Source organism: Haemaphysalis longicornis, unplaced genomic scaffold, assembly GCF_048455015.1.
Source record: "Haemaphysalis longicornis isolate Haplotype H1 unplaced genomic scaffold, Haemaphysalis longicornis Haplotype H1 scaffold_7, whole genome shotgun sequence".
NCBI lineage: Eukaryota > Metazoa > Arthropoda > Arachnida > Ixodida > Ixodidae > Haemaphysalis > Haemaphysalis longicornis.
In genome coordinates, this window is record NW_027526422.1 from 88,486,629 (window position 1) to 88,502,954 (window position 16,326).

The 16,326-nt window shown below is 44.9% G+C and overlaps 1 protein-coding gene across 1 annotated transcript in view; it reads right to left on the minus strand.

Moving 5' to 3' along the window:
- The window catches only part of LOC144146052 (uncharacterized), a 145,496-nt gene that overhangs the window by 128,728 nt on the left and 442 nt on the right, over positions 1-16,326 (minus strand). The gene's annotated exons all lie outside the window — the stretch shown is intronic.

Below are 16,326 nucleotides of genomic sequence, written 5' to 3' on the forward strand. Positions count from 1 at the left end.
GCTGTGCCCCCCAGTTCATGCGGGAACGCACGTGAGCTGGCAATGAGAAAAGCACATCGGACATCGCGCCACGAACGTTGGGCAGAGTGTTCTCGAAGGTATAGTTTTTGCGAGCCCCTCACGTGGGGCAAGCCGACGCGTAACCCTGCACTACGCTGCGCGCTTATCACGATCGGCCCGTGCACGTGCGCTCAGTATTTTTCTTGGTATTTTTGTGCTAATGCCACCGGATCAAGCTCAAGCTTAAACAGCGCTGCGGTTAAAAGGTAACTTTTAGTATTTTACATCATAAACCACTGTTACACGCAGCTTTCTTCAGGTTCGCGACCCTTCTTAGAATTTTCTTCGCACGCCTTCCTTTTTTATTGCTGCAAGGGAGATAGGGAGGGGGTTGGTCAGACGGTGGAATTCTACTTTTGGACTTGAAGTTTCTTTCGCAAGCGCTAAACTAGAAAAACGCGTCTTTCTGTACGCTTTGTTCGCGCGGGTTCAAGGCTCTAAAGGCTGACACAATGAGCTGCGTCCAGGCAACAATAGCCAGGAGCAACACGGGTCCGGCGACTCACTTCGGGCATTACTCAAAACCACATCCGAGACGCTGCCAACGCCGTCTGCCGTTACAGCGGGACGACCAACCAGCAACACAACCCTCCCATACTGATGAAGACCTATCGTTTAACGGCGAACAATGAGAACGGAAACCCTCTCATAACCTTATGGTGCAGCGACAGTCGACATTTCTCGCAGTCATCGCTACAGCTTGCGGCGGCGAAAGGTTCCGCTTTGACGAATCCGATCACGTTTTCACTTTCGAAAGACGAAACGTGTCTTTCATTAAAAGAAGCCGCATGTTGTCCGAGAGCGGTAAAAAAGAAAAAAAAACCCGAAGGAGCAATCGATGACTCGACCAGTTTTGGCGCTGACGGTTAGTAGTGGACAACAACCCATGCTTGGTCGAGCGGAAACTATACCTTTTGCAGCAGCTTTACTGCCCGTCCGTCCGGCGTTCTTTGTGTCGTTATAGGTGACGTAAGACGTGATCACGAACTCTCTGTGAGCTATCTCAACAAAGGCGCCCCGCAACTTTTTGCAGGAGAAAAGAAAACGAGATGGGCGAATACGTTCTGGTCAATACCAACGTGCATGGAAATGAAATGGCAAGGGCGGTGAAGGAGGCATTTGCGTGCGTCGGAACATGCAAATGCGCTCTTCTGATGATGTTTCGTTGTTCTGGTTGGTATGGACGTTGCAGCCACTACTGCGCTCGAAAGACACAGCCCGTGCGTACGTGTTTCTGGGTAGGGTACGGCTGCGATATTCAGTTGGAGGAAAAAGTTCTGGTCGTAACTGTTACTACTCCTTTTATGCAAAAGTTTTACTCTACTTGCAAAAAAGGAAATAAACATAAATGTTGGCAAAGTTGAAGTGGACGGTGTTCTTTTCTTTTCGGCCACACCTTCCGAAACATTGTTTTTATTTCGTTTAAAAAGCATGCCAAGTCAAGGTAGGCAAGCATACGTAGAGAATTACAGCGATCAGTGGAAAAGTAAAGGCGAACGCGAGAAAATCTTGGACGGCTACGGCCAAGATAGCATTCAAACACAGGTGTGCCTCGAATGCTGATGCTTTATAGCTGACACTTTTAAAATTCCCCATTCCGTTCCTGCGGGATGTTGTTGTTGTTATCGGAATAGTTTTTGATGGCGATAAACAATAAAACGTATATGGTTTTACTTACAATATCGGAGCCTATACGTCTGAAAAGGCGGAAATAAATCACGAAAATATCTGAGGACGCTATGTTATGTATTGCATGTGAATTCATTTTTGTCTAATTGCCGAACGGGTATTCCTGTATTGTCGGCGCCACCCATACCACTCTGAATATTTGGTGACTGCTGCGGCGCTGGGTGAGGCTCCTGGAGAGTGCAAAACTCGGAGCGGTACATGCCGAATTCACGTGATTGAATAACTCGCCCCAAAAAGACCCCTTATCATCACCCTTTTCAATTTGCATTTTTTTCTTCTTTTACTTACTATGATTAAGAGTCGTACGAAGTCTGCCCCAAAATCACGCGTCTTCCCGTAATTATCATAAGCATCATTTGAACTTTGAGACTTTTTCTCGTATCCGATGCTGTGACTGAAAACTTGGGGAAACGTCTTGTTAGGCCTGTATGTAAACTTAACGTTGAGTAACTGTAACGTTGAGCCTTACGGCATGCCGAGCCACGTCAAACACATTGTGCGTAAAGCTTCGCGGATACCGGTTGGCAACTTTCAAGCTCAAAGCATAGCGTTAGGCCTGACGCCAAGCCGGGACATAAATGCGTTCGCATTGTGAAGCAACGGGAACAGTTCGCGGACACGCACTTCGCGAGTCGCTTAACTGCTTCTTCGGTAATTATAATGGTAAAATTACGCAAGTAGGCCGCGGTAATGTCAGAACGTAACAGCGTAAAATACGCGACTGGGAAAAGATGCGACGTACCCAACAGCGCATGTCTTTAACACACCTTTCTAAGTGGATGGCCACAACGCATGCACAAAGTCAACCTGTAAACGACTAGCGCCGTCGTGGTGTTTGGCATGCGTGGTCGTCTAGCATTCCTGACGCCCCTGGTTTAATTTCTATCCAAGCCAATATTTCACCTTGTCTGTTCAACTAATTTCGTTCTCCGTGCTCCTCAGCCATTTTGTGTGTCATCTGCACGCTGGGACGCCGCATTTTCGAACTACGGAGTCCATTTATCGCGCAGCGTTACACGCAACACATAAATACTTCAACCCGCCCATGACGAGCTTTGTATCCTTAATAACATACCCCTAACCACATCGTGCCCTTAAGAGAGGCAATTGCCACGTGAGAAACCTGCTAATGGCTGGCTTGAAACTGCTAATGCGAACGTTTAACAACCCATCCGAGGTTGGTATAAGAACCCCGCTGGAGCGCATGACAGTAACTATACGACTACACCTACAGAATTGCATCTATTCATATTCTAGCCACTGGGGAATGCTTCACTAGCGAATAATATATGTTCCATGCAGCACCAGCTAATGTTTCCCCCTCCGTTGGCGGTAACGAAGCATCTTTCAGAGCTCACGAAATAAGTGAGCTCACTGATTTTGGAGGGGGTAATGTTTTGCTGTTTATGCTAACCCCAGAATCTCCATTTATTGCTCCCAGAATATTTTGTTGCACATTTTGGTGTACAATTATTTTTGAGTGCCATGTGCAGTGTCGGCCTTTGTCTTCTCAAAACGACGATGTTGTAAATGCGCACCAAAGACACCAGAAATTATTTTCTCGGACAGGTGTCGACCTTCCACCAAAACGGCGTCGACCAATCGACAGCCTTTTAGAAGAGTATACTTTTTAAAGCGAAGCTTTTTTAGCGGGACCACTGGCGTCCTGTCAAAAAACTAATGCATTTCCCCATGCACCGGTTGGCGGACCTAACAGCTCCAATAGGATCTCTGTACACACGGCGCGCGTGTAAAACCGGGCTATCAGTGTGTCAAAATGGTTACTTGAAAATTGCGAGAAAGGAATGTAGATCGTTCGCGGATGCGTTTACTTAGTGCTCTAAAAATTGTCGCGTGGGTTTGTGCTTCGTTGCCAATTTGGGTCTTTTTTTGAAGGTTTGACAATCGATGCGACCCACTTCCCGTGGATTGAACGAGGCTTTTGTGGAATAGGCAGCCGGACGCAATTAAATCATTCGCATCCTAATCACAATTAAAAAGGCATCTTAAGGAGTTTCTTTTGCAGTTTTTATTCATACATAATCGTTATATAAGTGTGTAACTTGGCGTGTTGTTTGTTATTTGTTGTTGCATAAGCGCGAGTTGTCGGTTTTATTGCAAATGTATGTTTCTGGTTCTGTGCTGTTGGTGGGATACAACAAAATTGCTTAGCTTCAGCGTATGCTACATTTACAGTGATCTTGGTTCATCTTTTCTTTCTTTTTCCAAGTTTTTTTTTGCAACACTCAGCTATTGAACTACGTCATCTTTTGTCTGTCATGGCAAAAATTATGTAGAGATTCCCCTTAGACGCGCTGTTTAGTCTATTCGTGTTCGTGAACATTTCAAACTTGTTTTGCTTAAAACTGTGACTTGACATATTTAGTATGGTGCATTTGTTTAGTTTACCATTCATTTATTCCGGACATATTTTCTCTTTTCCCTTTTTTCATGTGTTCGCCTTTGTTTGTGTTCATTTTCTTTTTTTCTTTCTTTTCTTTCAATTGAGTTTGGCCTAGCAATGCTATAACATAAGTTTTTTGGTTCGTGTTGCAATGTTGTTACTTTAAGTGTAAAAGTGTAAGTTTGGATTTGTGACGATGTAATGTGACTGTGTCTGCATGCCCTGTATATTATCTATGAACTAATAGACCCAGGGTTTCTGTGCTTAATCAACTATGCGACCCTCGTATGTGTGTGCAGGCTCTTGTAACCTTCCACTTTTACCGGAGCCAAGGAACTTTCTGTCCTTTTCATCTTTCTTTCTCTCAACTTGCCTTAAGTGGGCATGGTATAGTTCTAAAGTTCATGGGTAGCCCTTCACTTATATACTTACATATATATATATATATATATATATATATATATATATATATATATATATATATATATATATATAAATAGAACGGCCGCGAATTGAAGCGTGGGATCCAAGTTCCTTCCGTCCAGCGAAAGCGGGCGAAGTTTGAAAAAATATCCCCCCCCCCCCCCAACATTGGCAAAACGCGCAAGTGACTGCCAAACCCAATGAACCGCAAGGGTCGACAAAGTAATTCTCATGCTTTGGATATTGAATTGCCTCTTCTTGCAGGCGAACTGATCCGCCCATCATTGCGCGGCACTCAACGTTTTTTGAGCACCCGTGCATCAAAAAAAAAAAAAACGACGTTTGTACATTTCAGCTGACGTTCGCGACTGTTTCAACAGGTGGCGCTACCTTAAAGCGCCGCCCTTTCCCTTCCTTTCATCTTTAATTCAGTGAAGTTTATTAAATTAGTTATCCAAAGATTCTGCACTTGAGCTCAATGTATTCTTATTTATCCCTCCGATCACTCACTTTGTTCGCTAGCAACTTTTCATGTTCAGTAGATGCAAAGTAAATTATGGCACATTGAGCGGGTTGTAATGTAGTTCGGTAGTTCTAAAACTGGTACTTACGAAAAGTTTTAACAGCCATCTTCTTTGAATATTTCTAAACATAGCACTTAATTTCTATGTAGCGTTATTACTTTTCTGCCTTCTGAAGAGTTTAACGTAATTCGGCCCCCGCATCGCTATTTGCTTGAAAAATAATAACGTGAACTTAATCTTAGGCATCCAGTCTGCTTTACTTTGTTTAAGACATTTCTATTCTCAAATGGCAATTCAGATGTGGGGGAGTTTTTACTGCTAGATCATCGTTCTTGCCTATGTGTACCTTTTACTCAACCACCGCGGGAACTAAAACAAAGGTCGCGAACCTACTTCCTAGAAAAAACGTTTTCGGTTATTCATCACAGCTGCGAACGTAAGAATATAAGGGAAACGACGAATCAGAGGAAGTCCATTGAAATGCTGCCTCATGTTTTGCTCACTTTTACACGCCGAAGAAAGCAGGCAGATCAAGGAAAGTTGTAGCATGAGGAGTTGGGTTTGTCTGTAACAAACGAGCTGTCTGTAAACAGGAAAAACCTCTCACTAGTGGTTGTTGATCGAGGACTGGTACCTGCGAAATTCTTTGCAAAGGACCGGCGCGGATGCCAGCAACCATTCCTGTCGGAATTATTATTAGTTTTTCCGCGTAGGCGTGAAGACTCTTTCGAGGATAACGTGCCCTCTCAATCTCGACAACACTCGTGAAATCAGAAAGGAGCACCGGTTTGTCGTGTTTGTCAGAAACATAGGGGCCATCACTCATTCGCCCATCCGTTTTTATCGTGATTTTGTCGTTTTGTAAAAATTATGTGCATAGTTGAAAGAGCACGAGGTAAACGGAACTGAAATCGCCCCGTTTCTGTACGCCGTCTCCCGTCGCTTGGAGATGTGGCTCTGCCACACAATAAGAAATACCGCGGCGAAGCACGCTTTACAGAGGGGCTCCTGGTGTTCTTGAGGCTTCGTTCTTTCGGTAGGCGCCGTAGAGCTTTCAACCTCAGCGTGAACAGTTCACTTACGAGTGCACGTAAGCAGAAGTTCCTGAGTGTTTTTTTTTTAAAAGGAAGCAGGAACAAGTGGAGCGTAGTTACCGACAAGCGAAGGAAAATTTGAACTGCTTAATCCCTGTAATATTGCCAGCTTATCTCGGTTGGTTCTTTCGTTCCGTCGAACTTGCTAACGAATGCGCGGAAGTCTTTTAATTTTTTTGTCACCACTAACGTGCGCTGATTCAGCTTCTTCGTTGTAAGGAAGACAAAATGTTCGGTAATCCTAACTGGAGTCGGCTGTTCCGTGTCACCGTAATGATGGAGGAAGCGGAGCTGGGTTCGCCTTTTATGGCGGCGGGGGGAAAAAGAAAGAAAGAAAATGGCGTAGAGTGGTCGAAGGAGTATTCAATTTTTTGTCGAAAAAATGAAGCGAGATTGATTTCTATGCGTTTCAAAGGCTCTTAAAAAGGAAGGTAGGTTCTGTCGTCACGTCCTCCGTTGCTCTGGCGTCAGGGGTGGAGTTTTTGTTTCCTCAACTTTGATAGAAGCTGTCAACTTCGTCCTTACTCCTCATAGCATTTAGCTCAGAACGACTTTCATTTAGGTCAGAACGTCATTCTTTTCTTCTTCAGTTTTTTTCTTTCGCGGCACGGCTAATAAAATATTCGATAATGACACTAATAGGCGACAACTATTGGCTAGCAATAGTGAGGCTTTGTTTTTTTTACCGGTTCCCTACCTGCGCTGTTTGGATAGTTAAAACTTTGCTCCAAATCTGTACAGACACATTCACAGTTTGTGCGCGCAAGGCACCTGGAATAAACGAGCTGTCACAACCTTCATTTTCCCACTTATTTGTTACTTGACAACGAACTTGCCCGGTGAGGTTCGCCCGATGCGTACGAATTGTCTCAGCTTCACGAGGAAAATTACTTCTGGCCAGCTGGTGGTCTTTGTACAGATTGCGCGCACAATGCATCATAGCGCGTATACTCTTGGGAGGCATGGAAGAAAACGATGCATATTAAGCTCTCAGTTTTGACCCAAATAAGGCCTCCTGGATTGTCACTGCCCCGTTGTCCGCTCCGGGATATTGGCGACGTCGTTCTGTAAACATCCGACGTTCTTATTAATTGTTCAAGTGAACGCGCAAAGCCTCATGCGCTGCTTAGCGTTCGTAGTGTACGACGATAAATCTCCCTGCGACGAGAGTTGCCCTATGGTCCTGATAAAACTTGAGCACGGGGAGCCTCAGCAGGTGGCCAGCCTGGTTCCACGTTCGCTGATAAGCAAAATCGTGATAATAAACTTGTTTTGCGATGCCGGGCTCGAGTGCGTGCTCTTGAGCGACGACCAACAACGCATGCTTACATTCGGTAAAAAATATCCCCCCTAATTCCGGATGACATTTTACGGAGTTAGCGGGCTGTCAGTACGCCCTTTCATAACTTTAATATGGAATGGAACGATCCCAAAATTGGCTGTTCGCGAATCCCATTTTTGTGCACGAAGTCGGCACAGATGTTTAGCGAATTAGCTAACTGTTGATTTCGCAAGCCTCGTGCACACATTTTTTGCGCAACCATACAACAGTCGCCGGTGAAGATCAGCCAACTTTTAATACGTGAGCATTAGCTGGCGGGATCAGTCAAGTTACGTACCTGCGCTTACAATTCCCGTTGTCTGTGCGCATGAGTATGCGCCGGAGTGGTGCTGCGGAGAGAAGGGAGGGAAGGGGGGCGGGGAGTTGCGGCTGTCCAGTGTTAGCCGTAACTCAGCTGTTTACACAAACTCACCCAGAAAAGCATTAGTTGAGGCTTAACGTCACGCTTTAAAGTCTAAAGTCCTTAATGCGTACCCGCAGCTCTACGTATTGTGGGCTTCATGTTATTTGGACCGACGTTAGGCTCAACACAAATGCTACCTAACATTAAGCCTAAATACTGTTCCAACAAGGGATATTTTCGGACGCTTTAAGTCGTAGTAATGGAAATTAGAAGGGGAAATGGGCAAAGAAAAATAAATGGGTTAAGGAACAAGTACAAACCTGAAATGGCTGAAATACGACCGCTTTCGTATCTGCGCATTTCTTCGAAAACAACCGCTCGACTTGGTGATGAGCACCCGTAGCGCTTCCCGCTGGAATTATTATTGCTAATCTTCCTGCGTCGCTATGAAGGCTCTACTGGAAATGATGTGCACTCCTAATCCCCAGAACCGTCGCGAAATCAAAAAGAAGCGTCCGCTTGTCGTATTTGTCTCAGGGATAGGCGCCATAAATCATTCTCCTATCTGTTTTCGCATCACTTTGTGATTTTGTGAAAATTTTAAACAGAATTAAAATACCACAATGTAAACGCAACCGAAGTCGCTCCTCTTCACCTCTCCGTCTCCGGGCGGCTGGAGAAGTGGCTCTGCCACAAAATGCGTCTTACTGCGGCAAAGCACGCTTTACAGAGCGACTCCTAATGTTCGAGAGCCATCGGTGCTTGGGGGAGGGGGGGCGGAGGGGGGAGGAATATTTCCACTTAAGAGCGAGAATTTGTTGCGTACGGAAGCGGAAATTTTATCGCAAAGGAAGCATACAACAGTGGAACGGAGTCTTAAAAGCGACCGCGATTTTCAGTGGTTTCAGACCTGCGATATTGCCTGCTCCTTTCGGCTGGATCTCTTGTTTCGTCTTGTTTCGGCGCTCTTGCGGGTTACACAACGTCGCATTATAAAACACAGTAAACTCAGCAGCTGAATACTCAGAAACTGCAAGCAAGGGATCGTAGCTGGATGACATAATTGGGCGGTGGGTGGTGCTCACGCAGTCTTGCATTTTGGCATTTTAAGGGAACGCCTAGGTGCTTCCGTAATTTTTTTAAAGCGAAGCTTCCAGCCTCTCAATGATGTCGTCTGTAGTACCCCCAAAACGCAATGCAGGACAGGCAACTTTCCCTGACGATGATGATGATCGCGGGGGAAGCAAAAAAAAGAAAATGCTTCCCGTGGTGAAAATCGAAGCTGGTTGTCTTGCGTTATGAAGTCGACGTCTATTCAGTTGCGCCATGCGGGCACGGTCGAAGCAGTTTGGATTTGGAGAAGGGTGCATGGAATTGCAAAAGTGCACAAAATCCCCCCGCACCCCCCCCCCCCCCCCCCCCCCCCCCCCCCCCCCTCTGTCTAATGATGGCAATGGTTGAACGCTAAGGAAAGCCACAGAATGCTCGTGTCAGTAAAGAACTGGAGAGCACAATTGCAGTGCAGTAGGCCGTCCCAATAAGAAATACCTTATGTGCATGGCAAGGTTGTGTGATGGGGGTCCGCTCGCATGTGGGTTGGTTCGTCTGGTGTTGGACTTTATTTTGGAAAGGTTTACGTTCCCTGATGTTGGTCTTTCGACAGAGGGATAGTTGATTTTTCCGTGAGTACGGTACTGAAAAGTTCAGAATGCCAAGTGAGCTTTGATGATGCAATGACGCAGTAAATAAGCAAGGGCCTTGGAAGTTCTTATTAGCGACCGGGCGTAACAGAAATCCCCTGTCACATTTACCACTCCCCATCTTCGATTTCCTTTTGAGAATTCGAGGAAGGCGTTGGCATTGAATTTTGAATACGAAAAAAAAAAGAAAAAAAGCGAAGAGCTCGTTTAGGTTGCTGTCGGGGCGCTTCTAGGAAGCGTGAAATATTAGACAGTGCTTGTAAAGGGCCGCCGTAAATAACACTCATTACTAGTACAACGGTGCTCTTTGGCGCTATTTTTGAGAAGTAAATGGCTCAGCCCAACGAATGCATGATGTAGCCAATGCCTGATAAACGGTTGCAAGTGAGCTGCAGCGTGTTAAAACACAGCGTTATAACTCGGAAACATGGAGCGTCGCAAGAATATTTCAGATTTGTGTGTGTTTGGCGCCTCTTTTAATAAAAGCTACCGAGACGCTAAGCTTGGTGTGGGAAAAAAAAAGTTTTCCTTTATTATTATGTAATCAATAGCAGTATAACCAAAACTGCTCTACTTAAACATCCCGGTTTGTTTAAATAAAGTCTCGCAGGCGAAGAGCGTTCTCTGGAACGCCGGCGTTATTGACGTTCCATGTAGTCCGCCCCACAAGGGCAGCTCCCACACGCAGTAAATAAAGATTGGTTTGTCGGAGCGCTTTTGCACTCATGCTATTTCTGACAGTAACGCTCGTTAACTGACGGCAGCTGCGACATCATGTAGATGAATGGTGTACTAGGAAAGGCACTCTATTTTCATTCGACAAAGTCGCGTTTCTTGCGAATATTATAACACAAGAGACACCATTTTTGAGACCCGTGTTGGTGAGCCGTCGTACAACACGAAGAGATACCTTATTTACAGAGAAAGTAGCTTGCACATGCGTCTGAGCTCGTTAGCGAAACCGCGTTTTAGAAATCTTTAGCGTTGAAAAAACATCTTCTTTCAGTTATCTCGATATTTTAAATACAAGGTATTAGATAAGATATTTGCAAACGTTGTGCTTGCGAGGAATTGGCAAGACTATTTTTTTTTGCAAAACAAGAACGAAAACCAGTGAGAGTTCTTACAGTCCAAATATTTCCGGTTCCATAAAGGCTAGCACTCCTGAACCAGCCCAAATAACTGCTGTACTTCTTAATCACAGATAATCTAAGTGATGTCTATGTGACTTAGCCAATGCTATACGAAGATGCTTACACATTCCCTTAGAGCAAAATTGTTGCCGTCTAGTTCGCCCGCTTTTTATGCGCGTGAGAATAACACATATTATCGTTGAAAGCTCTTCTTGGACGATAGTCATCTCCATCATTCCATCGAAGAGTATCAGAGGCAGTGTTTGATTACTTACATGACATATGCGTCGCAGAGACAATGTAGAATTGTACATCGTCATCCTGTGAGACCACCTGGACTTTTTGCGTAATCCACGGAACACTCCATGTTCCCTTATTTTTAGCTCTTCCTGCTTTCCCCCTCTCTTTCGCCCTTCTTTCTTTAGGGCCTTCATTCCCTTCACCCCATCCCCGCAGAGTAGCATGTAGGCGGCGAATACATGCCAGCAGACACATCTGCTGTCTTTTATTGAAGAGCTCTCTCTCTCTCTCTCTCTCTCTCTCTCTCTCTCTCCCAGATCGGACGAGGTTTCTTGGCTAACACTTTCCTGGAATTTTCTTGATTTTAAGCATAGATTTACACTTTGAGGTTTAGCAGCGCTAACCGCTCGGTACCCACAGCTTCACATAGGATGAGTTGATGTTTGTAGTATTGTCAAACGCTTTCCAATGCTCCTGATATTATCACTAAGGTAACGCTTTGAGCTGCAACAACGTGAACAGGTACCCGCATCTTGACGCAAGCAGTGAACCCGACGTTGCTTGGCGCGTGGTTAGGCTTCATGTTAGGACTAGCTGCCGTGAGGCCTAACAAGGGTCATGGCCCATACCCGCATACATTGGCCCACGTTGGCCGACGTTAACCCGCCCGTAGAAATCTTACCCCGGGGTTAGTTTGTTTTGGGCGGATTTTAATATAGGATGCTACACACTCGCAGAGAAGCACATACGTGCTGTGACTGACGCTCATCCTCGGGCTTCCAACAGCGAAGCTGTTTTTGGTCGAGGCTTTCGTGAGCCGGAATGGGGTAAAGCGAGCACAGCGATGTGGAGAGGGCACAGGCTAGCGAGGAAGGGCGCAAGCGCCAAGCGCACGTGCAACAAGTTTAAATGATGCCTGAACAAGACGTTTCTATAGGCAAAACTTTTCTGAACTACTGAATCTGCTGGCGATGTTTATACTTGACAACATTGTTGAGAAAAACAAAAATATTAAGCATACTTCAGGCAAGACATCAACGTATAAGCATTATTATTTTGAATAAAAATACATGAATGCTTGATTTTTTACCACGGAAGATAAAAAAATGGCTGTAAGACGAAAGCGGTCGCCGTGTCCCCTCGTGTCAGTGTTCCAAGTTCAAAAGTGACACAAAGTTTCGGTAGATGGCGCGAGCAGTGGAAAACGACAAAAATGAGTTTGCGCCAATCGGCATCCATCTGCTGGCTTTAATAAGTTTTACGAAGCTGAGCCTTGCGATTAGCAAATGCCGGGCAGCTTCGCTATTCACATCAGCGTTGGCGACGTTATTTCAGTGAAGCTTAGCTTAGGTAATTTTTTTAAGAGCAGCACATCAACGACTGTCTACTCGGCGGGCATTGAAAGAAAACTATGATTTATTGTTTAACAGCTAAGAAGCTTGTCAGAAATACCTCTGGGGCACAGCATACACTCCTTCTCGACCGCACTGTGGGACTCACACACAGTTCGTGAGTGGCAGTAGAGAATATAAAGAGGCAGCCCTACTCGAGATCTCACGTCGTTAGGGAAAAAAGGGACGCCAAGTTTGTACTGCAAGAAATACGAGAATTGGTTTAGGGACGCTTTTCTGAAAAAGGACGCGGTTTTGTGCGTGTCGTCCTTTAACCGTGCCATAGCTTTGTTGTTGTTGTTGTTGTTGTTGTCTTGTACAAAGCTCTTTCCTAGAAGCAGGAAAGTGTCACAAACCACCGCTCAGCGACGGAAAAAGGCCAAAAGAGGCACCAGGGACCCGCGGCGAAAGAACTTAAAAGGGAGGTAGGTAGGAGACAGAAGAACACGGTGAAGAGATCAAAATTTCTAAAAGTGCGACTTCGGGTATTCCAGAAGGTTTAGACAGTCGCGCAGATCCATCTACAAGAACAACTTCGAACGTGAAGTGCTCCCTGGCTTCTAGCATTGTTAAAGCCGCCTCGGGAGGGGTGGGGGGAGAGGGCTTTGATGCAACAAGCGAGGTCTGTACCGAGAGCAGATCTGATAATTTCTGTTTTTTACCTTATTTAGCGTTTCGCCTTATACAGCCGGATGGGAGTGGTAACAAGATAGTTTTATCAAGAACGCGCACTTTCCCGCTATTAGATGTTGTAGTTATAGAAGAATGCATGCTAGTGGTTGCTGATCGAAATACCACGCGTGCTGCCATGAAAATAGATTGGAGAGCTTCCCTTCTGAGTTATGTAGGACACTATCGCCTCGCAGCGCGTTGCGACCAACTGCGTAAAACGACACGCGAGTCTGCACTGAGAGCACGACATATTTGGTTGCAAATTTATGGCCTCATATAATATATATATATACGACGCGTTTTCTGGATTCTTCTTTCGTTAACAGGAATTATGTGGCCGTTCAAGATAGGGAAGTATGAGCAGTTTGGGGAAGGTTGTTTTTATCGCGTAATAACGAGATCCGCTTTTTGTGTGTGTTTTCTGTGCTCAGGAGCGAAACGACCACAGAAACTGTCTTGTTTCAATGAAATAAAAATACTACTGCGGTTTTTTACAGCCTGCCAGAGCGAAATACTTTACGACAGAAAAAACTACTGCCTGATACGCAATAGAAATGTACTTTCTGGCCTGTGACAAGAAACTGGGACGCGACGTCTTCAATTTGTAACGAAAACCATGTTCCATTTTACGTTTTTCACATTGAATATTTCGCATCAAAAATACTTTCTTGAAGGTAGCATACAAGACAATTGGAGTCATGAGAAACAATGCATCGTATTAATGTAACTAGCGAGAACCGTACAAAAATTTATAGCGCCTCCTAGCCTTAATAAATACAGCTAAAAATTGTGGTTGATTCCTCTGTCGTAGGAATCAGTAAAACACGTAAGTGAAATATGCAGCGAAATCTGCAGCTGAGCATGATTTGAGGGTCGGCTGCTGTCTTGTGGGTGTGCTTTGTGAGCGACGTCCTGCTGGCGGGTCGCTTCAGCAAAGATGTACTGGCGTCATTTCCGTGACGGATATGATGTCAGTGAAATATTGGTGTATCCCGGCAGAAAACACTTTCGTTTTGAAATATAAAACCCGAAAACGAACAACCCTAAGTATAACGTACTCTTTGGTACGAAAGGTTGCTTCCCTGCAAGAACCCCTGTGTGCAGGGGTGCACCCTTTGCAGGCAACTTGCTTCGTTGTACTGGCGTCACTTCCGTGATGGATATAACATCAGTGAAGTCTTGGTGTATAGGGCAATAAAACACTTTCGTGCTAAAAAGCATAGTTTCTACTTGCACGTATTCCCGGGCGAGATTCTTACAGCATTAAAAACAATTAGGGAGCGAGGAAGGGGCACCACAGGCCACTGTTGTTTTCCACAGAGTGTTCTGTGGTGTCCCATCTCCGCTCCATCCTTGTTTTTATGCGCTCTAAATTTGCCAACTGCGTTTTTAGTCATTTGAAAAAAAAAAAAAAAAAAAACTGGGACAGTTGCTGCCTGGAATCAATGGGCAAAAGCGTAAGCACCCGTGGCTTCGGTTTCATTCACACATTTTGCGCGATGAGCAACTGAACAGTGAAGTTTTCGGCGCTGCCACTAAGCGAAAGCGTCTTTAAATGTTTTATGTGAAATTCCTCGTTTTAGTATCCTCTGAACTAGTTTAAGGCTAAGCAGTTCGTCATATGTTTCTGGATCCTTCAGGACGACGGAACAATTCCCTTTCCTCGTGAGCTGGCAGCATGAGGGAAGGGTAGGAGGGACATAATAAGGAGGAGCTAGTCGACGTCACTGGTGACGTCATTCGGAACAAGTCGTGGGCGCTGTGGCGTCACGTGAGCGTGGGAGAACGGCCCTGGCGCGCGGTCCGTTTAGTAACCAAAAAATTGAACGGTAAGAACGCTGGAATGTATACTTGCGAGGAGGAGAGTGGGGGCGCATAGATATTCTTGAGCCGGCTGTCGGCGGGAAAGAATTAGTTTCCGTTAGTCGGGATCTCGGGGCCGCCTTAATTTCAACCCTTTTCCGTTGGTTCTGTGGTTTCTCTCTGAAAGCCACCGTGCGATGCGTGTAATGAGGTTACGGAATTGTAAACGAAACGTGGGCGCAATTCCGAGTTCAGAAAAGTTGTATTGAGCTGGCGAGCGGAAATGCTGTACCCAGAATAAACAAAAGAAATTTTTAGAAATTGTACAGCAGAAATACAATACGCAGACGTAATGGGTTTGCTTGAAGTTCATTCAGTGGAAGGTGCGACAGGTCTACGTCTACTTTTTACTGGAGTGCCTGCCCACGGTGTAGGCGTAGCGAAATTAGAAGTTCCACTCACGCTGTATTCCTGTCGGTTGAAAGTAAGGTTTCTAAATTATTCCTTATTTTGGGAGAACTCCTGAATTCTGTAATTGACTTAAACCACTAAATTTCAGTTGGCCGGTATTGCCACCGGAAATTTAAACATATAGAAATACGCGACGTAGTTTTTTAATGAGGAAGCTTTGTGGTCAGTACGTCAAATGGGTCGAACGTGTTTATGGTTTTCCCGAAATTTGTTCTTCACCTAGTAGAGTCTCCAAGGTTTTTATAAGTTTGACAAATATGTAACTACAAGTTGCAAGGCGTCACATAGGCTGCAACAGTGGCGGTTAGTTTTGGCCACACACTTGAATAAGCCGAAATCAAAACCGATCATATAGAAATAAGCATACAGAATACTACTTTTAAGAGCAGCGGTATATTTACCGAGCCTTGTTAAACTAATTAAACTTTAAATGATTTTTTTAAAGTGAATAAAGAGCCCACAAGTCTTCCGTTGTAACGATGTAACGAATTAACGTTTGTTACGTGAAGAAAGACGTCAGGAAATGAAAAAACCCAAGCTGACAAACACTGGTCAGCATGCAAGAGCAAGTGCGGGTCTGGCTACACAATGTTATCTCGGAATATAATATCATGTTTGGTGATAATAAATTTAGCTGTCTGTCAGTGCAATCAAATGCAGATATAATTTTTCTCAAGATAGTTTTTATAGCGTGGATTTGTCGTTATTGCAGTATTAATACCGCAATGCATTCACATTCGGCAAACTAGAGCACCAACTTTTAGCGAGGATGACGGGCTACTTGTTATGATTCGTTAGTAATCAGGAAAAAATAACGGGTGGCAGATGGCGGCTTTTGACACAAATCAAACGGAAAATTTTTACATTGGATAGTTAATGGCAGGTTGTACACTACGACAACCCACGTGCCAATTAAACCTGAATAGCTACGCCGATTTCTCCTACCGTATTTTGGGCATTTCCCTCCCATCACCCGTTTTCTACCGGAACTTTGCCGGGAGCTATTTTCCTCACTCCGGACGTCCGACTCTCGATAT